Source organism: Pleurodeles waltl, chromosome 5 (genome assembly GCF_031143425.1).
Source record: "Pleurodeles waltl isolate 20211129_DDA chromosome 5, aPleWal1.hap1.20221129, whole genome shotgun sequence".
In the NCBI taxonomy this organism is placed as follows: domain Eukaryota; kingdom Metazoa; phylum Chordata; class Amphibia; order Caudata; family Salamandridae; genus Pleurodeles; species Pleurodeles waltl.
In genome coordinates this window covers 1,857,598,926-1,857,626,223 of record NC_090444.1, presented here as the reverse complement: position 1 = coordinate 1,857,626,223, position 27,298 = coordinate 1,857,598,926, and the positions used below count along the sequence as shown (strand labels likewise).

Here is a 27,298-nt window from a genome sequence, read left to right as displayed (position 1 = left end):
TCCAGCGACACCGTCCAAGTGACCCCCACAGTCCAGTGACTCTTCAGCCCAAGTTTGGTGGAGGTAAGTCCTTGCCTCACCTCGCTGGGCTGCATTGCTGGGAACCGCGACTTTGCAAGCTTCTCCGGCCCCTGTGCACTTCCGGCGGAAATCCTGTGTGCACAGCCAAGCCTGGGTCCACGGCACTCTAACCTGCATTGCACGACTTTCTAAGTTGGTCTCCGGCGACGTGGGACCCCTTTGTGCAACTTCGGCGAGCACCGTTTCACGCATCCTCGTAGTGCCTGTTTCTGGCACTTCTCCGGGTGCTACCTGCTTCAGTGAGGGCTCCTTGTCTTGCTCGACGTCCCCTCTCTCTGCAGGTCCAATTTGCGACCTCCTGGTCCCTCCTGGGCCCCAGCAGCGTCCAAAAACGCCAAACGCACGATTTGCGTGTAGCAAGGCTTGTTGGCGTCCATCCGGCGGGAAAACACTTCTGCACGACTCTCCAAGGCGTGGGGGATCCATCCTCCAAAGGGGAAGTCTCTAGCCCTTGTCGTTCCTGCAGTATTCACAGTTCTTCAGCCTAGTAAGAGCTTCTTTGCACCAACCGCTGGCATTTCTTGGGCATCTGCCCATCTCCGAGCTGCTTGTGACTTTTGGACTTGGTCCCCTTGTTCCACAGGTACCTTCAGACAGGAATCCATCGTTGTTGCATTGCTGATTTGTGTTTTCCTTGCATTCTCCCTCTAACACGACTATTTTGTCCTTAGGGGAACTTTGGTGCACTTTGCACTCACTTTTCAGGGTCTTGGGGAGGGTTATTTTTCTAACTCTCACTATTTTCTAATAGTCCCAGCGACCCTCTACAAGGTCACATAGGTTTGGGGTCCATTCGTGGTTCACATTCCACTTTTGGAGTATATGGTTTGTGTTGCCCCTATCCCTATGTTTCCCCATTGCATCCTATTGTAACTATACATTGTTTGCACTGTTTTCTAAGACTATACTGCATATTTTTGCTATTGTGTATATATATCTTGTGTATATTTCCTATCCTCTCACTGAGGGTACACTCTAAGATACTTTGGCATATTGTCATAAAAATAAAGTACCTTTATTTTTAGTATAACTGTGTATTGTGTTTTCTTATGATATTGTGCATATGACACTAAGTGGTACTGTAGTAGCTTCACACGTCTCCTAGTTCAGCCTGAGCTGCTTTGCTAAGCTACCATTATCTATCAGCCTAAGCTGCTAGACACCCTATACACTAATAAGGGATAACTGGGCCTGGTGCAAGGTGCAAGTACCCCTTGGTACTCACTACAAGCCAGTCCAGCCTCCTACAGTCGCTGCCTGGGTATTTGGCCAGCACATTGATGATTAAGCTGCATTGATCCACAGTGACCTGAACATTTATTGTGTGTGTATGTGCTTCCAGCTGTGGTACACATGTTCTGTTGTGGCAGGTGGTACAAGATGCACATGTGTGCAGTCCATGGCTCCGAGGACGTGTGGAAACTCAGCAATTGTGCAGAAGCCCTGTTTAATTTCCTGGTGCAATTGATGGGTGTTGGGGAAGAAGATGTGTTGGGGTGTGAGGTGAATGATTGCTTCCAGAACAGAGGGCAGAAATTGAGGTAGAGAGGGTTGTGATACTCCACCCACTAACGCTGCTATGGTCTGGAAGGATCTAGATGCATAGAGGCAAAGCACAGCCAGGAGCTTGGTCAGCAGTGAGATGTTGGTGGAACGCTCAACCGCTGGCTGCAGATGTGGAGCAATGAGACAGAACAGTTGGATGATGGACTCCCTGTGCAGCCGGTAGAAGGTGATGGCCTCCTCCTCCCTAAGGACCCGCTAGAGGTAGACATGCTCCCTTCTCCTACGCTGCCTTTGTGGTCTGGGTGGTGGTAACTGTGGTGGTGCTAGACGTGGTGGTGGTGTTGTTGGGGGTTGCACTGATCTCCTTGGTGTCCCATGTTGTAACAGGAGTAGGTCCATGTTGTCCTCCAAGTTGCCAGGGTATTTTGTGAGTGTTCTCCTTATGTACCTGTGCTTGGGGATATTTTAACATGTTTTCTGACCAGGTTTTCAAATTTTTATTCTAGTCAGATTTAGCATTTTTTTTCCTAAGCATGTAATTTTTTTACGTTTGTAATATGGCACAAGAGGACTAGCGTCATTTTTTAGGAGGGAACAATTGTCGGTATCTGATGCAGCCAGAATCAACGTTAGTGAAAAATGACGCTAACCCAGGAAGGAGTGATGCTAGAGGTCTCTAGCACTACTTTGTAACTCTAGTGTTGATTTTGCCCCTCCACAGTGTAAAAAAGAAATTATGTTACGGCGGCGAAAAATCCTTGTCAATGAGGCCAATAGTTTTTTTGACACCTGCAGTTTGTCACCGAACAGTAACTATACCCCATTTCCATATTTAGAGTTTTAAAAACAAACACGTATCACAGAATAATATTTAATGACAATCAAATTCAAGATTTGTGTCATTTAGTTATGTGGCACATTGTTTCTTGTATGTGCATCCAAGATTCAGACGGGTAGACTTTAAAAGACTTGTAAAAATCCATTCAGAAAACTTAAATAAAGTGGTGCTCTTGTGAAAGTGTTTGTGAAGCGTCAGCTGCGTGGACTGAAAAGGGAAGTATTTATCACATCACATTAAAATATATGCTCACTGTCTGCTAACATGTTGATTCAAATGCAATTCTACATGGGCGATAAAAAATATTCTTAATAGGACAATTTTATGTATTACAGTTTTTTTTCCTAGTAGTCAGCTGCAGTCACATGAAATCGCTGGCTCTACCCACGTACATTAAGCTATTTTTATCGTTATATCACAATGAAAGTCATTTTTGTAGTATATTTTCACTTCCGGAATTCACGCCTCTCATTGGACACTTCTGAGGAGGGCGTGGCAGGTGTATGAGACCCCACTTACAACAGTAACACTGGAGTAGTCTTCTGGAAGTGGCGGGGAACTCAATAACTTGGTGGTAAGACATGATTTTTAAATATTTTCAAAGTGCACTGCTGCTTTTGCTTTTGACATTCGGCCTCCCCTAGTTTCAAAGTGGTGTTTGAATTATTTCTCAGCTATTGCATGTAGATAGAAATGTAGGGGTGTAACAGTGCAACCCTGAGCTGTTAGTGGGAGATGCATGGCCTGAAAGAGTCCTTTGTTTCACTGTTAAAGAGAACAAATATTTTTGTTACAGACAAATGAATGCAAAAGAAGCCTTAAAGGGGATTGTGGTAGTACTTTATTTGTAAAAAAAAAAAAAACGTGGCGGGGACTTGTCAGGGGACCACCACAGCTGCCTCCACCTGTTGCGCGTGTCAGTGCTTCTAAATGACAATTCAGAATTTGTATACATTAAAATGTCTAATACCAGCCAACCACGCTATTCTTCTAGGTTTGGGTGGCGTGTTAGTCATTTTTAATATATATAGCATTATTAAACAACTGTTGTTTGCATTACTAAATTAGACAAGCAGCGCCATGTGGCTAGCTGTTACAAGTCTCGGTGCTAAGCACTGGAAACCACCGGCTCAAATTAAGCACTGGATTGTGGTTTACTTTTAATGAAATATTTTTTTTAAAATATGTTTTTGATGGCATTTTTATCAGAGTGAAATGTTTAGTTCGGGCAAAGGAAAGTGATTTTTGTGCGAGTGCGCCTACAAGTGATATAGTTGAGCACTTTTGGTAATTTAGGGCCAGATGTATGAAAATATTTTGCACTCGCAAACAGTAAAATCGGCCGTTTGCGAGTGCAAAATAGTGGTCTGCAATGCATGAAAGGAATTCGCAGACCACAAAGTAGAAATCGCAAAAATTTCGATTTTTTGCGTTGCGACCTGGATTTTGCGAATCGCAATTTGCGATTCGCAAAATCCAGATTGCAAGGCAATGCTGCAAAAAATCGCAAATTGCGATTTTTCGCAGAATGGTATTTTGCACATGCAAAATACCATGATCTGCAACCAGGTGGTAACCTGGTGCAAAATTTAAAAATGCAGTAAAACTGCATTTTTAAATTTAACATGTAAAGCACACATGCCCTTTTGGCATGTGTGAACCTTACATGTTAAAAAAAAAAAAATTGGGGTGCCGGAGAGGGGGCCTTAGGCTCCCAGCACCCTGGCATTTTGCATTTCCAAAAGTGTGATTTCTGGTTCATAAATCGCAATTTTGTAAATGCAAAAAATTCGCAGCTATGGGCCAACAGGCCCATAGCTACGAATGGGGCCGGTATCGCAATTTGCGATTCGGTAATAGCGTTTGCGATTTTTAAGAAATTGCTATTACCGATTCGCAAATGTGATACATGGCCCTTTGCAAGTCGGTAATAGTGATTTCTTAAAAATCGCTATTTCCGAATCGCAATGGGCCGTGATCATACATCTGGCCCTTGGAGCAGTGGAGCTGCGCACACAGCCTTTTGTCAGAGTAGAAGAATGAGAAGTGTTGAAGTATTGAATATGTGCTACTTTTTCAATAATCTCTTTTCATAATGTCTTCGCTGCTAAAGTGAAATGATTTTTTTCAGACCAGCAGAGCTGATGTATGTTTGTGCCTGAAAATAATGTTGGTAATTTACAGAAATGTTGCTCTGTCTAACTCGAGATCTTCTGAGCTGTGAGCACTCTTGGTGCTTCTCATGAACGTCCAAAGTTTGCAGATAAAGATATGTGTGAGTGTGTCTGCCTTCTTGCCTGGCCTGCTTGCCTGCCTCCCTCCTGGACTCAGTGGAAGGGGCCAGGGCACTCTTTGTATTGTTGTCAAAGGCCCTTAAAGGCGTGGACCGAGTGGGCAATCGCCCAGGGCACTCACCTGCCAAGGAGCCTCAGCAAAATGAATTATGTCTTTTTTTTGTTTGTTTTAAAAGGCTTTTTTGAATTTATAATAACAATGTTGCACAGTAAACAAAAGCATATATTTAGTCACCATTTCAATAGAAACAATGTAATATTTAGTATATAATAGAAATACCTCTGTCTTTGCTTTTGACCTAGCTTGCCTCTGCCCCATAACTGTCCTTCTTTGCAACAACGCCAAAGATTTTGATCCAACCTAGCCCTCTGATTTTCTGCATCTATAAGAGCCTCCGCACCCCTCTTTCCACCTGTGTTACACAGGACATGCCTGGTTAAGCTTTCATTAATGTCAATACATGTTCCTATCACTGTGTACACCATTCATTCAGTGATGATTCTCATCTTTGAATATTCCTTCACTTCATTAAAATGCAGACAAATAACTTGCTCTTATAATCCTATCTCCCTATTGACTACGTTTCTCTCTCCTGTTGAAGTGCCTTCTCTTATCTGTGAATTCTCTCCCTTCAATATTTAGCTCCTGTGGTCTCCGCTGCTCCTGGAATTTCTGGGTTTGCTGCAGCGACCTTTCTTCTGCTGTCTCACTCTCATCCTGGCCGTCTACATCACCCCTCCACAGTGTGTGCACCCTTAACTGTCTCATATGCTCAGTGCACTCTCCCTTCCTCTAAAATGTATTTCCTGGTGTTATTTTCCTTTGTTTCTTCGGATAGTGCTTTATCCCACGCTAAAGTCACTTCAAAGCACATTGAGAACAAGATACAAAGGGAAGCCTGTTTCAGTATTCACTTTAATCTCTCTGCAAAACAGAGTTTGTTTACTTTTTCCTTTCCTTGAGTCTTTATCTCCTGAGTACCATACATTAACTCCTTTACATACTCTCCCGGCAGTCTCCGTACTACCCGCTGCGACACATCAATCAATCACTCAATCAGTATTTGTAAAGCTGGGCTACTCACCCATGAGGCTCTCAAGGCCTGCCTTCCTCTTCATGCCTTGCATAGGTCTCCAGTCCCCAGTAGTCTGTGCCTCCCTTGTACGCTGTATGCCAACAACAGTCACTGCCTCTGCCCTGCATCCTGTCTCCTCTAGTATATATTATCCATACATTGTGTATATCTGCCCCACAACTGTCTCTATACCCTGCAGCGTGTCATAGCTGCAGCATACCTTAGACCAAAACTATAGCCATTTGAAGACTTCATTGACACCTCATTGGCTTCACATGGTCTACGTTTTGACATGTTCCTCTTCTGGGCTATAGGCCCACTCGCACACTGGGCCCTCTTTTATTGGAAGAAATTTAGAAATGCTGGGTCTTTGGAATTTTGTAGATCCATGCAGAATCAAGAACTTCACGTCACAGAAATGTAAGGAAGTATATCATTTTTCCCAAAATTCCATGCTTGAAGTCACAGTAACTAGACTCTCCTGGGTATCTAGTTTTTATCAAATTATGGGGTTGGTAAGCTTCCCTTGCTGCTTCCCATGCCAGGCAAAAAATACCACAGTTACCCATATTATGAGAAAGAGTCAATTTAAAATATAAACTCCTGATGCATATTGTTGCATTCTGGGGCCTTTCCTGTTGCAGGTGTGAGCGCTGAAATTTTACTAATAAATATTTTATGTATTTTATATTCTGAAAACGCTTAGAAAATGACTTTACATAGAAATAACATGTAATTCGTAAAATGTTCCCACTTCAATGGCCCCCACATAATATACATTTGTTGTATTGAAAGATATTAATGTTTATTTAGAGTTTATATTAATAATAAAATGCAGTAATATGTCATACTTATGCTTAAATGCTATGTATTAGCCTAAATTAACCATAGGCCTCAAGCTGAGAAGGCCTAAGTCTCAGTAGTGCACTGTTGTTTATAGGAAAAAATGCAATGTCAGAATAAAAATATGATCTCATGTTTGCCGAATAGTAGACAGATTAATTGTTGCATATTTGAAGGTTGACCGGATCTCATAAACCAGCAAATGTTCTTTCCTGAGCAACTGTTGTAGGAGGCTGGCCTGGTTTGTAGTGGGTACCTTGGGAACTTACACCTCATACCAAGTCCAGTTATCCCTTATTAGTGAAATGTAGCAGTGTTCTAGCAGCTTAGGCTGATAGAAGGTAGCTATAGCAGAGCAGCTTAGGCTGAACTAGGAGACATGTAGAGCTCATGCAATACCACTTATAGTTACACAGTACTTCTACACAAGAAAAGTCAATACTCAGTGTTACCAAAAGAAATAAAGGTATTTATTTGGGTGACACAGTACCAAAAATATATTAGAGACAATACTTCTTCTGGAAGTAAGTATTATACACAGTATATACACTAGACACCAGAATTAGAAAAGTAAATAGTCATAGAACAATTCAAACACTAGGAAATGCTATAGAATGCAATGGAAGAAAATAGCTCTAGGGCCAACACAAACCATATACTAAAAAAGTGGAATGTGAATCACAAATTCCCCCCTAGACAAGTGTAGTGTGTGCAGAATCGCTGGGAGTGTAAGAATACAGTAAAGGTAAGTAAATTACCCCACCCCAGAGCCCAGAAAAGTAGGAGTAAAGTACTTTAAGTTTCCCTAGGACACACTACACCTCACTTTTGAGATTTTGCAGCAGTCAACCAAGTCTGCAAAGAAGAACTGCTGGATTATTGGACCTGAAGATCTGCAAAGTAAGGGGACCAAGTCCAGAAGTCAAAAGAAGTTCCAGGAAGGACAGGAGCCCCTGCCAACCCAGAAGAGGGTGCAAAAGAAGAGCTCCTGGTTAGTTGAAGACTGCAGAAATGCACCCTAGGAAGATGCCAGTGGGTTCCGGCATGATGCAAAAGATGTCCCACGGCATGAAGATTGTTTCAGATGAGATTTCGTGTTGGAAGGTGCCAACACGCCTTGGCTACAGCAAAAGTGTGTTTTTCATCAAAATGGCACTGGATGGACCCAGGAGGGACCTGGTGGGCTCAACTCTGTGAGCAGAAGAAGAGGAGTTTCTCAGCACTTTATAGAGCCCTCAGGATGCCAGTCAGCACCCCCAGAAGCCACAGGATCTGGGTTCAAAGGAGGTGCAAAATGCAGTTGATGCAGCACAACAAAAGAAGGTCCCACGCCGCCGGAGAACAACTCAGCGAATTGAGCATCACAGGGTGGAGTGCTGGGGACCTGGGCCAGGCGGTGCATGAAGGAATTTTGCAAAGAGTGCACAGAGGCCTCAGGAGGGGAAGAAGACACAAAACACAGGGGTACCATCGTTCTCAGGGAAGTCAAGGTCTTACCTCCTCCAAATTGCATCAGCAGGCACTCAGGACTGTCTATGTTGATGATGTCTACCCTCTGTGACCTTAGGAGTATGCTGGTTGCCCTGAGAGGAGTCCCAGGATTCCGGTCATTGCCTTGGAAAGTGCCTGCTTGGAGCAGGGGAGTGTCTCCATCACTCCACAGGAGATTTCTTCAGTCCTTCTGGTGCAGGATGAAGACAGGGAGTCTCCAGAGCATGCACACCGTGGAAACTGTTGCAGTTGCTGACTTGGAGCTGAGGTTGCTGAAGAAAAGTATCTCTTGTAGACACTTTGTTGCAGTTACAGCGTTTCTTGGAGCAGGCTGCGGTTTATCCGAGGTCAGAGGATGCTGAAGTTGTTGCAGAGTATTACTGAAGGAAACCTGCAAGCAGAATCTGAAGAGAACCCACAGGAGAGACCCTAAATAGCCCTGAGAGGGGGATTGGCTACCTTATCAGGTATGGACCTATCAGGAGGGGTCTCTGACGCCACCTGCTGGCACTGGCCACTCAGAGCCCTCCAGAGTGCCCCCACACCTTGCAAAGCAAGACGGCTGAAGTCTGGGAAACACTGGAGGAGCTCTGGGCACCACCCCTGGGGTGGTGATGGACAGGGGAGTGGTCACTCCCCTTTGTCCAGTTTCCTGCCAGAGCAGGGTAGAAGGGGTCCCTGAACCGGTGTAGACTGGTTTATGCAAGGAGGCACCATCTGTGCCCTTCAAAGCATTTCCAGAGGCTGGGGGAGGCTACCCCTCCCCAGCCTGCAACACCTATTTCAAAAGGGAGAGGGTGTAACTCCCTGCTCTCAGAGGAAATGCTTTGTTCTGCCTTCCTGGGACTGGGCTGCCCAGACCCCAGGAGGGCAGAAGCCTGTCTGTGAGGTGGCAGCAACTGTAACTGCAGTGCAATCCTCAGAGAGCTGGTTTGGCAGTACTGGGGGTCCATGGTGGAGCCCCCAGGATGCATGGAATTGGCTCCCCAATACCAGATTTGGAATGGGGGGACAATTCTATGATCTTAGACATGTTACAGGGCCATATTCGGAGTTACCATTGTGAAGCTACATAGAGATATTGACCTATATGTAGTGAAGGCGTGTAATGGCGCCCCGCAATCACAAAGTCCAGGGAGATGGCCCTGAACTATGTGGGGGCACCTTTGCTAGTGCAAGGGTGCCCTCACACTTAGTAACTTTGCATCTAACCTTCAGCAAGTGAAGGTTAGACATATAGGTGACTTATAAGTTACTTAAGTGCAGTGCAAATGGCTGTGAAATAAGGTGTGCCTTATTTCACGCACACTGCAATGGTAGTCCTGTGTGAAGGTTTGTCTGTGCTCCCTATGGGTGGCAAAAAAATGCTGCAGCCCATATGGATCTCCTGGAACCCCAATGCCCTGGGTACCTAGTTACCATATACTAGGGACTTATAAAGGGGGACCAATGTGCCAACTGAACTTGGTAAATGTAGTCACTGGCCTACAGAAACAAATTTAAAAGCAGAGAGAGCATAAGCACTGAGGTTCTGATTACCAGAGCCTCAGTGACACAGTTAGGCACTACAAAGCATACACATTAGGCCAAAAACTATGAGCACGAGGGTCCTGGCTAGCAGGATCTAAGTGACACACGCAAAACACTCTGACATATAGATTTTTATCTATGAGCACTGGGGTCCTGGTTAGCAGGATCCCAGTGACACAGTAAAAACACACTCACAAATAGGCCAAAACCATGCTAGAAAGAGGCTACTTTCCTACAGCTGTGTATTAGGTAATGTGTATAGAAGCATGAATATATTAACCTTGTTACAATATATTTCCTTGAGACGTGTGAAAAAATAATGTTTCCAGGAACTAACAATGGATGTACTGACGGAAGGAAAATTAAATGTTTCATCTTAACAAGTCAACCAACGTGCATGAATGGAGTAGAACGAATCATCAACTAGTAGAGACAGTCTAGTTATCTCTCTGATAAAGAATTATACGTTTATTGGATAAAATATCAGTCGCATGATTTGCTGACCAATGATAATGTGGGACAACTTTAATTTAACCGCATTGCACTGAGAACCAGCGTGTGGTTCTTGCTCTTTCTTGGTGGCCACTCTCACAAGCTCTTCTTTGGGTCACTTCAATACTTCTATGCTGGGAGTCTACTCTATTGCTATCTTAGAGCTCCATGGTAAATGCTGGTGTTCATTCTTGCGCTCGATGCTTAGAGCTTGAAGCGCTTTTATTACCTATTTTAGCAAAATGGTTTGGAGAGCTTAGAGTCTCCGATCCTGAACCATTTCATGTCCTGTTGCTGATGCTGTCTGAACTGATGCCCGCCTGATGAGGATTTATCACTGATTGCTGATCCATATAAGGAAAGGTATTATAACCCACAAATTACTTTGTTATTGATTTGTCTTTTGTTTCTAGGTACAAAGTGTAGCCTTTTGATAGAGGCATAGTTAGATGTTTTCTAAATTTATGTTGGCTAACGGTTAGCATGAAGCTAAACATGCTGATAGTGATCTGAGGTTAGAGAGATTTATTTACATCCAACTAAAATACTGATTGATGTCACTCAATTGCTGAATATATCTAATATATGTTATTTCTATGGCGCAAATACTCTTAGAATTGATTTGTAATCTGATCTAAGAACTGACTGTAAATGCTCTAGTCAAGTTAAGATTATTTAGAAGATTCGGTCAACAAGTGTTGTTTTTGTACTTATATCATGTGGATTTGAGACTAATTTACGTGACACTAGCATTGTTAATTAGGGGAAATAAAATTTCTAATTGATATAAATGTTTGGTTATTCATGGCCAAATGGGTAATGGTGAGTGAAATTTACTGTCTCTAAAGATTTTCATTGATTGCTTTGTTGATATTCATGTTATGGCAAACTCGAGGGTGTGAACATATTAAACGTGTCCAAAGATTCATCGACTTCATATACGCGTCCCCTTATCAACTTATTGCAATAAACCAATAAGGGCAGACGTGCTCACAGATTTTGGTAGGAGAAAAGGATGGTTATGTCTCTTTAAGAGCACATCCCAGAGTATAGTGCTGATAAGATAAAGAGATCAAAATTGATTTGGTTGAAAAAAAAATCGGATTCAATGATACAAAGGAGAGAGAAAATGTGTCCCTAAAAGCCTAGGATGACTTTCCCAGGTCCTCGGACTTTGCCTATGTTTGTTTGAAAATGTTTTCTCCGCCCTAGTGACAGGGTGATTGAAATAGGTTTTGCGCTTGCACAGCTTAAGCATGTTGCAGGTACATTGTGATATTTGTGAGAGTTTAGGGGAGCTTGCGTACTAAAATGTGCAGTTGTAGAAGGAGTTTGAGTACTCCGTCTTTGTGAGAGGAGTGAAGGCGTCGAACTTCACATGTGTGTGGCGCTCTGTGCTCAAAATTTGGCCACGTGGTTGTTGGTATACGTGCCCGGTGAGGCCTAAGACTCCGGACTATATTGGAAAGTGTATGAGACACTTGGTTTACTGTTGTAATTTGACTGTTTAGTAGGTCGATTGGGTGTGGTTGACGAGTCCTATGTGTACCAGGACAAACCCATTGATATGTCGATAGCAAAATTTTTGGTCGAACTTTGCTTGCGACTCAGGGAAACTGAGAAAGAATGACTAGCTGCTAGCGTGGGTTATTTTTGGATTTGGTTAAAGTGCTCACAGTAATTTTGCATTAAGTTCAGTGTGAATCTGAGTGGAGAAGGGCAAGCCGCAAGACTTTGTCAGTCGCTGTGCGTATGAGTGTGACATCATTGGAGCTGCGCTGGGATAGGTTGGTTAGTGAGAAGGGTCGTGCACGGATTGGCTAGCGTCCATCAAGCGCAATTGATTGAGAAGGTAGGAGAAGAGGATTTGGGGATTAAAGGTCACTTTCTGGTTCGATTTACATAGCACAAATTTACAAAAATGAAAATTTTCAAAGCTTTAAAAAGTGCCCTAAGAGGAGATGTGTCTATTCCAGCAACAGTAGGAGAAGTTAATCCACCAGAAGGTACACCTGCATATGTAGTTTTTGAGGAGCGGGGTGCTGCACCATGCCTTTGGTTAAAACAGTGGTGCAAAGCGACAGAGAAAGACAGAGAAAGATGGGAGCTTAGCGTTTCCTACACATGGAACATTCAATTTGAGAGTTCTAGCAAACTTAAGGAGGGCGATGTACGAAATGAAGCCCCTCCCCAGACCAGCACAGTTAGAAGAATTAGCAATCTGGGAGATAGTAGCTAGACAGCAACAGCAGCTAAAATTTGAAAGTAGAATGAAAAAGGCAGAAAAGACACTAGCGGAGGCTAGTTGGGACAGCGATCAGAAGTTTTGGAGATCTGAGACTTTACAGGGAATTAAATTGTTTCCTGAAATTACACAGGATAATGAGAAAGAAGGGAGGAAAGCTACCAGGAAGACAAAGAAAAGTCCTTCTGAAGGTAGGGAGCAGAAATCAAAAGAGACGGGGAGTCTTTGACAGCTGACGAAGAGTCAGATGATGATGAGTTAATTTTACAGTTGCTGAAGAACTGTCCCCCACCATATGCAGCACAAGAGAGCCTTCCCAGCACAAACATAAACCCTATGGCTCTGACACAAATTAACCTGACACAGAGTCCGATACAGAGTAGTCCTAACATGCCTACTACTTCAACAACACAAAATCCGGTGCCACAGCTGAATATTCCCAGAATTTACCCAGATGTGCCTATTGTAGATACTGCAACAAATGTATTGGTGCCAACAGGACAGGTTTACCAGGAACTGATATTGGTTCACACTGAGTCAACTCCGCACCTATTGCCTCAAATGCCGCCACAAACAAATCCAAAATATACTCCTGTGACTGGAATACAGAGAGAGATGTCTGTACTGATGAGTCAGAATACAGGAATGATGCATCTTCAGGATTCAAATGTTAGACCAAGTCCAGATGCGGTGTCAGTACCTGTTACTATGGGCACGGTCATACCATTGTTTGCCCAGGGAAATAACAGGACAAATGGCCAGGGAATCTTGAGTCAGAATTTAGTGGGAGAAAGAATGGATGGGAATGCAGGAATAGTATCTCCCATGAGACAGACCCTTGATGAAGCAGGATCATTATTAAATTTAAGTCCTTACAGAGCTCCTCCAAATACTGAAACTGGGTCTTACATAAATCCCAATTTGAAGTTAATGACACCTCAAACTCCAAAGCTAACTGCACAACAATTGCCAGGTATACAGCCTAACAGCATTTCACTACATGGTTTGACAGCCCAACAACTGACTGAATGGCTGGAAAAGTTGAGTAGCCCACAAGGTGTTTCTAATGGAGGGAATTACTTAAACTATACTAGACTCGTAATGGAAGTCAAGGAACTGATTGAAGGGACAATGGGAGTGAATAGACTTAAATCATACACAGAAGACAAACTGATATATTTGTGTCCTATAGTCACCAAAGGAGCAGGAATTGTACATCATAAATTGGTGGAGGTAGCACACAATTAAGACATAGACCTTGATAAAACTAAACATTTGAAGGGGAACTACAGGTTAGAATTTGATGAAAAAGATTTTGAAAACATGAGAACAGCAGGAATGAAAACACACCTCAGTTAATTACTTCAGAGCATTCAGATATGGAGAGCATTAGATAAATGGAAAGGCAGATGGGTGAAGAAAGGAGAAAAAAGAAAGAGGGATTCTGATATTCCTCCATGAACATGTCGCGGGCTGAAGAAGCAGTAAAAATATTACCAATGAGAGAAATTCCAGGAGGGAACTTTGTTCACATCCCTTGGAGCAGAAGTGACATTCTGCCATTTACAAATGATTTCCCCAGATTGATGGAGAAGCCTGTAGAATGGCACCAGCTGACAGACAGCTTTATGAAACTTGCAAAATGGCTATGGGAAGACTTAAAAACACTGTTAGAAATAGTAGTCCCGGCGGATTTATGGGTAGAATGCAAGAGGAGTGTAGATTTGCCGACAAGGGAAACAGAGAGATCCAGCGACAGGTGCACCATCTCCTGAAGTAATGAAATATTTTTATAAGGTGATTGAATTTTTCAAAACAAGGATTTCGCACAAGAACATTGATTGGCAGCACATAGATAGGACAGTCAATGAAGCGAAAGAGTCCATACACACATACTATGAAAGATTGTTGCAGGAGTTCAAGCATTACAGTGGTACAGAAACAATTGAGCCGAAAGACATGATTCATTTTGTGTTTAGATTTGTCAAAAGACTGAAGCCTGAAATTAGTCAGATGACTAAGAGTTATTTGATTTGCTGGCAAGCAAAGCTGATTGATGAAGCGTTACAGTACGCGAAACACTGTAGTGACGAAATTGAATTGAAGCAGAGTAAGTTGAAAGAAAAAGCAATGGTGATGCAGATTAAAGCAGCACAGATAGGGATTCAGGGGGGGTTTCACTGCAGCCACAACAGGGAAACCTGTTGTTTCAAAGTCAAGGCAGAGGTAGAGGACGTGGAGGAATGGAAAGTGTAAATCGTGGTCCTGCTTTGAATACAGTAGTGGTGCAAGGTGGAGCACACAGAATGAAAGGAATGTTACAATGTCACGCTTGCGGAGGCCTCGGGCATTGGAAACGGGAATGCCCGATGATAAATCAGGGAAGTGTTGTTCAGCAATTGAGGGATGTCAATTCCTTCTAAAACATGAGAGGAATGAGAATGAGAGGTCCAAATCCAAATTTTTAGAATTGTGTAAATCAAATGCAAGGTTTAGTTTTCAGCCCATGCAGCAGGTGCAGTTGCCTCGATTATGAATACCCCTGACACAGCTGATGCAACTCCAAGTGCAAATGGTGCCTAGACAACAAATTCAAAGGCCTCAAGCCCCAATGGAGTAGCAGCAGGTGATGCTTCCTCAGACGGTCACAGGTCAAATGTTTAACCAGAGTAATAATAATACGGTACACCAATTTCCCCTGCACAGTGAAAATGGAATAAACGATGATTGGGTGAGTGAAAGTTCCGATGAGGAAGAATGCATGCTGGCTGCATCACTGCATCACTAGAAGTGGATCAGAAAGGTCCCTACATTAAAGGTAAGGTGAACGGTCATAAGGTCTCATTTTTGGTCGACACTGGAACCACAAGCTCTACAGTGAGAACTGCAAAAGTTCCTTGCATGCCCCTTTCAGGCAAAACAGTCAAAATTGTAGGAGTTGAAAATCAATATTTGACTAACGCAATTACAAACCAGTCCCCGTCAAAATTGGCAATTTTAGGGGATTGCACAAATTTATGGTTTGTGACTCAAGTTCCTGTGTCCCTGTTAGGAAGGGATTTGCTGTGCAAAACAAAATATTTGGTTACTTGCTCAAATTATGGGTTAGAAATTAAGACAAACAGTGATGATGAAGATGATTTACTTATAAAGGCAAATGATAAAACAGTAACTGAGGAATACCCTTTAATTAAATTCTTTCCTATTTTCACTGTGAAAGATCTTCCTTCCGATTTAAAGGGATCTGTTATAATGACGGTGTGGGACTTTTTAGGAAAAGACATTGGTCTGTTAAAAGGAGTTGAACCAGTTAAAGTTGCAGTTAAGCCTAATGCAGTTTTTCCTCAAGTTCCACAATATCACATGACAAAGAAAACAATCTAAAGTGTAGCACCGATAATTGAAGAATTCTTAGACAAGGGAGTTGTGAAAGAAATGCTGAGAAGTCCATGTAATTCACCAATAATGGGCTTGCGAAAGCCATGGGGGAAAGTTCAAATTGTTCAATATTTGAAAAAAATAAATCACATAGTGGTCAAATGTTACCCAGTGGTACCCAATCCAGCAGTGATCATGTTCCAAATTTGATGTGATTCTGAATGGTTCTCTGTAGTGGACCTGTCGCAAGCATTCTTTTCTGTTACTTTTCAAGAAGATAGCCAATTTCTCTTCTGTTTCAAATTCTTAAATCAAGTCTATTGTTGGTGTAGGATTCCACAGGAGTTTTCAGAGTCACCTTCCATTTTCAACCAGATCTTGAAAAAGAATCCAGAGTCATTGGAAATACCTTGCCCGTCAACATTGGTACAGTACATCGATGAAAACAAAGGAAGAATGCAAACACAATACAATTGCCTTACTGAATCATTTAGGGAACAATGGTCACAAAGTGTCCCCAGCAAAATTGCAATACTGTCAGAGAGAAGTGAAATACTTGGGTCACCTAACTGAGAAAGGAATTCAGAAAATATCCAGAGAAAGGGTTGCAGCTATATTGCGGATGTATCCCCCAGCTACTCAGAGAGTAGTTATTGTGTTTTGGGAATGGTGAGCTACTGCTGCCAATGGCTTCCAAATGTTTCTGTCATTTCAAAACCCCTGCAAAAGCTGACTCACAAGGAGGTTACTGACCCTCTAGTGTTAGACCAAACCTGTATGAAAGCCTTTACAGAACTGAGAGAGAGTCTGTGTCAAGCACCATCTTTAGGTATGCCTGATTATACTAAACCCTTCATGTTGTTTTGTTATGAATGTGATGCATGTTCCTTGTCTGTCTTGACTCAAACACATGGTGGTGTAAATCTCCCGGTAGCATATTTTTCAGCTACCTTGGACCCAGTTGCAGAAGCCTTACCAGGTTGTTTAAGGTCCATTGCAGCAGTTGAACAGTCTCACTCAGAGTGAGAACATTGTGATGGGACATCCCCTTATGGTACTGGTCCCTCACTCAATTGAAGTTTTGCTCTCTAGATCCAAGACCCCACACCTAACGAGTGCTCAATTAACAAACTACAAGTCTATTATCTTGAGATTCCCAAATGTGTCGATCAAAAGATGTACAGTGCTTAACCCAGCAATGTTACTCCCGAATGAGAATGATGAAATTGACAAAATTGATGACATTGAACATGACTGTCTAGAAGTAACTGATTTGTGCACCAAACCAATACCTGACATTAGAGATAGTTGTTTGGAAGAAAAAGGTCAAATTATCTTTGTTGATGGCTCTGGCCTGAGAGATAACATGGGTACTGAGAGCAGGACATGCCATGTGTACTTTTCCTGGAATACTGGAAGGGTCCTGGCTTCAAGAAGTATATTCTGCTCAAGTAGCAGAGCTGGTAGCTCTTACTAGAGCATGTCATGTTTTAGCATAGCTAAAAGTCACAATTTTTACAGACAGCCAGTATGGATTTGGAATAGTTCATGACTTTGGCCAATTATGGTCACAGAGAGATTTTCTGACCTCTTCTGGTTCACCAGTGAGAAATGGTGAGAGAATTTTCAAATTGTTACAAGCTATTCAATTGCCTGAAAAGATTGCTGTGGTTAAATACAGTGCTCACCAGAAATCACAAGATTTAGTTTCAATGGGAAACTGATACGTGGATCAAGTCGCAAGGTTTTGCGCATTGAACTGCATATCATTCAAAGACAATTGGGAATTGTTACCTGAAGACAATGAATTACTTTCAAGGTATGCCTTGCATGTTATTAATACCCTGGAAGAATTAAAAGCTTTACAAGACAATGGCCCTCATCATGACATTAGGGGTAAATCCCATTTACGGGTGCAGGGACCGCCGCCAACATACCGTTGTGGTGGCGAACATCCATTCACCATATTATGAGACACACACACCCAACCGACAGAATACTGCCCCAAAAACATATCTGCCAGCCCAAATGTCAGTATTAAAGTGTTGGTACGAACACCCATACCGTTACACCAACAAAATAACACCCACCACATTATGACCCACAGATCACCACGGCGGACATTCAATGGTGGTAAACCATTGCCGGTACACACCGGCCCCCTCAGAATGGCCACCCAAATATAATGAAAATCACACATCTGACATTCATACACACATCACACACACCCACCCACAGCACTATAAAACACACACTCTCATTACCCACAACCCTTTACGAACACCAAAAATTGCCATGAGACAGACACGAAAATTACAGAGACAACTATACACACACTCATTCATCCGTCATGCGCCCCACATCCCACACCCCACCACATTACTCAATACTCTCTGCACAACACACACCACACAACACACGTCTCCATTAAGGTACCCCGGTTTCACCGATGAGGAGTTGCGGGTCATGGTGGAGGAAATAGTCAGGGTAGAGCCACGGCTGTTGGGAGCACAGGTATAGCAAATATCCATTTCCAGGAAGATGGAGCTTTGGCGGAGGATCATGGACAGGATGAACTCTGTGGGACAGCATCCAAGAACAAGGAGCAACATCAGGAAGAGGTGGAACGACCTACGGGGGAAGGTAAGTTCCGTGGCAGCAAGGTACCAGCTCACCATCAAGAAGACTGGCAGTGGGCCCCCACCTCCTCCCCCACAGCTCACAGCATGGGAGGAGCAAGTCTTGGCAATCCTGCATCCTGAGGGACTCACTGGAGTAGCTGGAGGACTTGACACTGGTGAGTCAATATTTACTACTTATTACCCCCCATACCTGCATGCCATCTCACCCCCTCACCCTGACTCCCATCACTCCACTCCATCCCACACAGTACACCTACACATGTGACTAGCCCCAATGCCAAGCCCTGCATACCATACCACTGCATGTGCAGGACTCCCAGCCCTACATTTACACCCATCACCAAAGCATGCACAGCATGGAGAACTAATAATCCCATAATACATTACCATACACAAACAAAGGTGGCAGGGTACAGCAATGATGTAGGGGAAGCTAGGTACAATATGTCACAGACATGAAGCATAATACATCACTTACATCCCCATTGGCGAGGAGGTGCCACGACTATCCAGTCCCCCAACATAAGATGCCCCCAGTAATGACAGTAACTCTGGACTTCAGGATCTGGATGAACTCCCTAGCCCATCATGGACCACTGATCCGTCGGCCACCCCAGCCCACTCACAGTCCACCACAGAGCCTCCCTATCAGTATCTAACACCACAGTACCCACCCAACGTTCCCACACCTCTGTCCCCAGAACACGTCAATCAGCAATGTGCCCACCTGTACAGGGACCCCTGTCCACACCTCACCCCCAAGACAATCAGAGACCTGGGGTCAGTGGCAGTGGGCACTCCGTTCAGGGGACACAGGCACTGGAGAACAGGGACACTGGGAGGACAGTTGTGCGCCAGGGGGAGGTACAGGCCCAGGGAATCAACTGTCCAGGTTGCACTCACTAATGTCCTGGGGGCTTACCAACAGTCCCAGGACAAGGCAGGCCACATCCTTACCAACATGCAGGAGAACAAGTGGCTGCAGGAGGTACACCATCAGGAGATCAGGGAAGATTTCCAGGCCCTCAACACCACCATGGTCTCCATAGCAGGGGTGCTAGGAGATATGGCCAATGTTAGAAATGGGGTCCCTGGTTGGCAGTCAGGTTACCCCCTGTCCAAGCAAGGACCCTCACTCTAGTCAGGGTAAGTCACACACAATCCAAATTATCCTGTGCCCACCCTCTGGTAGCTTGCAACTGAGCAGTCAGGCTTAACTTAGAAGGCAATGTGTAAAGTATTTGTGCAATAAATCATACAATACCACCATATGGCACCACAAAAATACAACACAGTGTTTAGAAAAATATAGAATATTTATCTGATAAGATGCAGGTCAAAAAGATTCAAATGCAATAAGTAGATGTTGAGATATCACTGTAAAAGTGATATAAAGTGTCTTAAGTCTTTTAAAAACAAGTAAGTGTCTCTTAAAAACAATAAAGGTCGCTTGCAAGCACAAAGTACCTGGTTAACATTCAAAATCTTCGCAAGGGACCTCAGAGAAGGCGATATTTGGAAAATGGGGAGGTGTGCATTGGTTTTGCCTCTTTGCACACAGACTTGCATCTTTATTTTCCACGCAGGGGAAGGCTTTGCGTCGATTTCCGGCGCATGGACTTGGTTCCGCTTTGGGTTGTAGGGTTTTCTGGCACCCCGGGGTCTGTGCGTGAAATCCTGGGCTTGTGGAGCGAAGTTACAAGCGCTGCGTCGATCCAGTTGATGTTACATGGAAATTTCTCCCGCACGTCAGGCGCTGCGCCGATTCCTCTCTGGAAGTCGGGCTGTGCAGTCCCGGGTCGGCTGTGCGTCATTCCGGTGGGCCGTGTGTCAAATTTCAGGTTGCAACGCTGGTGCCACGTCAATCTTCTCATTGCGAAGTCGCACTGCATCGTTCCGGTTCGGCGTGCGGTGAATTTCTCACCGTGGGGCAGGCTGTGCGTTGTTTTTTAGCAGTTTTCGAAGTGTCGCCGCACAAGGAGTCCAGTTGCAGAAGTAAAGTCTTTTTGGTCCTGAGACTTCAGGGAACAGGAGGCAGGCTCTATCCAAGCCCTTGGAGAGCACTTCTCAGCACAGCCAGGGGGCTGCAAGGCAGCAGGGCAACAGCAAGGCAGCAGTCCTTGTCAGAAAAGCAGTCCCAGTGAGTCCTTTGGGCAGCCAGGCAGTTCTTCTTGGCAGGTCTGGTTCAGGGATTCTTCACCAGCAGGTTTCTTGTCCAGAAGTGTCTGTGAGGTAGAATGTCTACCCCAAGAAGTGTCTAAAGTCTGTGGTTTTGGGTGTTCTTCTTATACCCATTTTGGTCTCACTTGTTTGTGAAATCCTGCCTTGCCCAGGCAAGGCCTCAGACACACACCAGGGGGTTGGAGTCTGCATTGTGTGAGGGCAGGCACAGCCCTTTCAGGTGTGAGTGACCACTCCTCCCCTCCCTCCTAGCACAGATGGCTCATTGGAATATGACGGCTACACCCCAGCCCCTTTTGTATCACTGCCTGGAGAGAGGTGCAAACAGCCCAACTGTCAAACTAACCCAGACAGGGAATCCACAAACAGGCAGAGTCACAAAAATGGTTCAAGCAAGAAAATGCCCACTTTCGAAAAGTGGCATTTTCAAACACACAATCTCAAAACCAACTTTACTAAAATATGTATTTTTAAATTGTAAATTCAGAGGTCCCAAACTCCACATGTCTATCTTCTCCCAAAGGAAATCTACGCTTTAATCATGTTTAAAGGCAGCCCCCAGGTTAATCTATGAGAGATATAGGCCTTGCAATAGTGAACACCGAATTTGGCAGTATTTCAGTGTCAGGACATATAAGACACATTATTATATGTCCTACCTTAACCTTACATTGCACCCTGGCCATGGGGCTACCTAGGGCCTATCTTAGGGGTGTCTTATATGTAGGAAAAGGGAAGCGTTAGGCCTGGCAAGTGGGTACACTTGCTGATTTCAATTTACAGTTTAAAACTGCACACACAGACACTGCAGTGGCAGGTCTGAGACATGATTACCGGGCTACTTATGTGGGTGGCACAACCAGTGCTGCAGGCCCACTAGTAGCATTTGATTTACAGGACCTGGGCACCTCTAGTGCACTTTACTAGGGACTTACCAGTAAATCAAATATGCCAATCATGGATAAACCAATCAACAGTACAATTTACACAGAGAGCATATGCACCTTTCCACTGGTTAGCAGTGGTAAAGGGCTCAGAGTTCAAAAGCCAACACAAACAGCTCAGAAAAAATAAGAGGAAGGAGGCAAAAGGTTTAGGGATGACACTGCAAAAAGGTCCAGGTCCAACAGCCAACATCATGAGGGAATGAACAGCACACCAGCGGGCCCCTACCACTAGCAAGTCTACTGACCAGCTCTCCACTTCTGCTGCAGCTAGTGAACAGAAGGCCCTGCCACAGGACCCACATGCCACTGGCACCCCACCCCCTGCAGAAGGTGAACCACCCCGCAAATGTTCCCTGCGCCCAGACAGAAGCCAGAGATATTTGCCAAGACCAAGACCACCGCCAGCAAATGAGACTCTCCTGAATGCCCCCTGTGTGTCCCACTCTGTCACCTTGTCCACTCTGAACTGCTTTTGCTCCCCTTCCTCTAGCCCCTTGGACACTGGACCTGTGCTACAAACAGACTGGACCAATACCATGGACTTACCTCTACCATCACCCCATTCCATTGCACCTTACCATCTATAATTTGCACTACAATAAACACCCTTGAACACAACATGAGTGATGGAGTTTTTTGTTATGAAAATGTGCGATTATGGGAATAGTCACATCTAGTGCAAATGATCTGAACTCTGTGATAGCACACAAATGAAGACTTGTAGCTGTCTGTAATCATCACATCAGTACACAGTTGTTATAACACAGACATCTGCAAAATTAGAAGGCATAGGTGACAGTCAGTTGAGATGCAAAGGAAGTGAATGCCATCTTGCTACAACCACACAGAAAACATAATTAGTCAGAGGAATGGTCAGTTACACTGTCTAACCTGTGTGCCATTGGAAGTATTGAACTATAAGTGATGTTCTGTTGTCCACATCCTCATCTTCTGGCTCCCCATCCTCACTGTCCTCAGGTTCCACTGTTGCCACAGAGGCATTTCCAATCTCCTCCTCTTGCAGATAAGGCACATGTCGTCTGAGGGCCAGGTTGTGTAACATGCAGCATGCCACTACTATCTGGCAGACCTTCTCGGGTAAGTATCACAGGGATCTACCTGTCAGATGGAGACATCCGAACCTGGCCTTCAAGAGACCGAAGGACCTTTCAATAATATTTCTGGTTCACCCATGTGCATCATTATACTGATTCTCAGTCCCTGTCCTGGCCTTCCTCACAGTGGCCAGGAGCCACAATAGGTTTGGGTAGCCTGAGTCACTTGCAAGTATTGAGGGACAAACATTAGCCTTACACAGTGGTATGGGGTTAAGTCCTGAAGGCATACACTGACATCATTGGGTGGGGACTCACCTATTAGCCACACCCTGTGCCTCTGTAGTTGTGCCATCACATTTGGGATGCTGCTATTCCTCAGTGCGAAGGCGTCATGCACCGGCCCAGGATATTTAACAGTGACGTGGGAGATGTATTTGTCAGCCAGGCACACCATTTGCACATTGAGTGAGTAAAAACTCTACTGATTCCTGAACACCTGTTCATTGTAGCGGGGGGACAAACGCTATGTGTGTTCCATCAATCGCCCCAATAATATTAGGTATATGTCCCATTGCATAGAATCCTGCCTTCATAGTGGCCAAAACTTTCACCTGGGAAAAGCAATGTAGCTGCTCATGTGCCTGACCAAGACAGATAAAACCCTTGACAGCATGATTGAGAACACTGGCTGTGACATTCTTGCTTCTAAGCCCACTGTCACTTGGAAAGAACCATGTGCCGGGAAACGGAGCACAGATAGAACTTGCAAAAGAGGGGGGATCCCAGTGGGATGAAGGATAGCTGATATCAGATCAGGCTCCAAATGAGCATACAGGGGTCTTGTCTCCTCCTCCTATTCATCCGCAGTGGTAGGTATCTAAGGGACACAAGAGTGAGTAGGGTGTCACAATTTGAACATGGGAACCGCCACCTCAGTGTACATTGAGCATTAATGTGTTTGTACAATGGGAATGGCAATGTATGTGCAAATCATAGTAATGACGGAGTTCTTGATTATTTGAATATTGGTCACCACCATAAAATGGCGAACGCCTGTCCTGTATGTAGGGACAGGTGGAAGTGAGGTAACTCCACTGACATTGGGTGTCATGGCGGAAGGCGGTCTTGCACCGCCGTGTTATTTCTCATTGGCTAATATGGGGCTCTATTGAGTACAGTGGCAATGGGGAATAAATGACTGCCATTTTCTATCCATGACTTCACTTGATTCCTGACTTTCCACAGGACAACACCTACACTGTGTTTGCTGCGGTGACCTGTGTCTGGATACTGCCAAGGCCGGTGTGACTGGGTAAAGGCCTTTGCCCTCACTTCGAAGGAGTTGGAGTGCTTGGTGGATGGGGTCCTTCCCCAGTATGGACAGCTGAATGGGCCTGCAGACCAACAGGTGAGTACACCATGGGCACGATGCATGTGACAAGGTTGCATGGAGATGTGTGTGCAAGCATCGTGTCATTTGGGGGGTGGTATGTTTGGTGGTAGTGTACATGGTGGGCACCGGATGATGTGTGTGCCAACGGAGATGGAAATGGGATTTGTGGGCCATATGTGTGACAGGCTGTATTGTATGTGTAAATAGTGTCCTCCTGTTTGTATTACCTCAGCAGGTCAGCAACCATGAGAAGAAGGGATTGTGGCGTGCCATCGCCAAGGACGTGCGGACCCTGGGAGGTCTACCACAGGCGGAGCACCCACTGTAGGAAAAGGTGGTAGGACCTGAGATGCTGGGCCCGGAAGCCTGCAGAGGCCCTGCTGGGGATGGCCTCCCAACGAGGGCAGCGTGCCCGTTGGAACCTGACCCACCTGATGGCTCGCAGGCTGGCGGTGGCCTACCCAGAACTGGATGGGCGCTTGAGGGCATCACAGCAGCCACAAGTGTCAACATCAGGGCAGTGCGCGCTCTACGGGCGACTAGAATGCAAAAATACAGCACCCTCAAGATAACGTAACTTATGCATTGTGCGGATATGCTGTTGTTTAACCTTTTGCATTGCAGAGTTTAATCCTGAAGACTTATGTTCAAGGTGCATATAAATACTGTTCATTTACAATGTATTGCTGCAGGCTTTCAGAGTGTGTCAGGGTGTGGGCCCCTTTCCAGGGTCTTCTAGAAGCTTTCTCTGCCGCATGCCTGGGTATGGTTGTGGGCTGGGCCAAGACTCTATATAAGGGAGCCAGCCCAGCTACATGTGCTCACTATTCAGACGTCCCAGTGCAGAGCAGCAGCAACTTCCTGAGCTCCTGTTCCGGAGGCCTACTTTGATCTTCCAGACCTCGCCCTTTCACTTTGCTGGGTGATTCTTGATCAGGGCGGTAAGACGGAGGTCGGGCTGGGCCCCCGATTCCATTCTGGAAGGATTTCGAGTTCTTGGGCCTAAGTAGCTTGATAAATATATTTTGCTCTTGTTCGTGTGAAAGTGCGCTTGATGTTTAATGACATTTACATGCTGGCATTTGAATCGGCTAGACGCGCCATTCTTTCTTCGTATACAAATCTTGATATTCATTGTGCGCAACCATTTAATGGCATTTACAAGGTTGCATTTGAATCGGCAAGACGTGCAATTCTTTAATCGAGTACAAATCTTGATTTTCATTGTGCGCAACCATTTTAGGGCATTTACAAGGTTGCATTCGAATCGGCAAGACGCACGATTCATTTTCTGTGCTTAATTCATGTTATTCTTTGTATGTTACCATTTCCTGGCATTCATATGGTGGCATTCGAATTGGCAAGACGCGCAATTCATTTTCTGTGCTTAATTTATGATATTCATGGTGCGTTACCATTTCATGGCATTCACATGGTGGCCTACGAATCGGCAAGAAACGCGATTCATTTATTTTGTCTAATTCATGATATTCATTGTGCGCTACCATTTCATGGCATTCACATGGTGGCCTACGAATCAGCAAGACGCGTGATTCATTACTTGTGTTAAATTCATGATATTCAATGTGTGCTACCATTTCTTGGTATTCACTTGGTGGCCTTCGAATAGGCAAGACGCGCAATTCATCTCTTGCGTTTAATTCATGATATTCATTGTGTGTTACCACTTCATGCCATTTACTTGATGACCTTCGAATCGGCAAGACACGCAATTCATTATTCATGCCTAACTCATGTTATTCATTGTGCACTATAATTTCATGGCATTTATAAACCTTTGTGGAAATCTGCAATGTGCGAAATTCATGTTCCTGCATTTTAAGAAAATCTAAAATGTTAGAATTCTAGATGTTATATTATATGTGCATAATAAGTTCCCCTAGTACAATTCATATAGTGTTATAGAAACCTTTCAGATTATTTCCTGGTCCTCATGCAAAGACTATTCTTGAATTTGAAAGTGTAATGCTAGAAGGTTCTGATTTTTTCTAATCCATGTGTAACATTTCATTGAGTGGTTCATTGGAAAATGATACTAATCTTTCTTGATTCCCTCACAGGTATCCAGACGTCTTGAGGCCTGGTTATTTAAGTTCATGCTTAAGTTGTCCATGTTTCCAATATGACAAAGCTTAGAGTCATAGCCTAGTAATGATTAATATGGTATAATCTTGATATTGTGTGTTTTAACCTTTTGCTTCCTACAGGTCTCCTTCCCAGCTGTTCCCTACCTAATCCACTTTTCCCCACTTGGACTCTCTTAGACTCTGTGACATTCTAATCAGAGTATTGGAGCTGTCTTGTGGTGGACGTGTTGGGAACGTGCACAGACCCCGAGGATCTGGTGATTCTGACAACAAGGGGGTGAGTACAGTGGATGTTGCAACTATAATCGGTATGTGGTATGGGATCCTGATGGTAGGTGTCAGTTAGTGGGTGCCCCTTAATGCCAGGTCAGACATTGCAGCATGATCCAGCTCAAGGATAATGGGTGTACTGCAAAATCTGGTAACCTATCTAGGTTGCATTCCATGTCAGACAGGGCTTAGTGGGTCCCAGGAGGGGTGCAGTTGGCTGTGTTTGGCTCTCATCTTGCTATGGTACCTAACCAATGGAATGGCAATGTGACGCATGGTGCTCAATCCTGATCCCTGTGTGTAACCATCTGTGATGTTGGTGCTGTAATTGTCCCAGTGCTCCCTTACTCTCTCTACCCTTTTTTCTTCTGTCATTCTGTCCATGTATGCATTAGCATCATCTGGCGAAGGAGCAGGGGCGCGGTGAAAGAGGGAGATGCATCCCACAGGAGCCAGGAGAGAGAGTCCACCGACGCAGAAGGAACCAGTGGGCTGGAGGGCGAAGGGAGCACCACGGCAGAGACAGGAGGTGACAACACTGACTCTGATTCCTCCTCCGATGGAAACTCGCTGGTTGTGGCGGACACCTCTGGGACCACCTCAGCTACAGGTACAGCCCCAACCCCTGTACCAGCACTGTCCTCCCAGTAGAGCCTCACCGAGTTGCCCGTGCCTGCTCACCCAGGAGGGTGGGCATCTCCTTCACCCCAGGCACCTCAGGCTCTGCCCCAGTCAGCCCTGCTGCCCTCAGTGAGGAGGTTATTGACCTCCTGAGATACATCTCTGTAGGACAGTCAACCACTGTGAATGCCATCCAGGAGCTGGCATCCCAGGTGCAGCAATGCAGTGCATTCCTAGAGGGTATCCACAGTGGATTGGCGGCCCAACAGAGATTGTTTTAGGCTCTGGCCTCCTCTCTGATGGC

The 27,298-nt window shown here is 44.7% G+C and overlaps 1 protein-coding gene across 1 annotated transcript in view; it reads left to right on the top strand.

The window, feature by feature from the left end:
• The first annotated feature begins 2,967 nt into the window (after positions 1 to 2,967).
• LOC138296883 (solute carrier family 22 member 7-like) overlaps positions 2,968 to 27,298 on the top strand; it is a 223,699-nt gene continuing 199,368 nt past the window's right edge. Inside the window, exon 1 of the mRNA XM_069236376.1 lies at positions 2,968 to 2,999. The gene's annotated coding sequence lies outside the window, so the exon portion shown is untranslated. The remainder of the gene's footprint in view (positions 3,000 to 27,298) is intronic.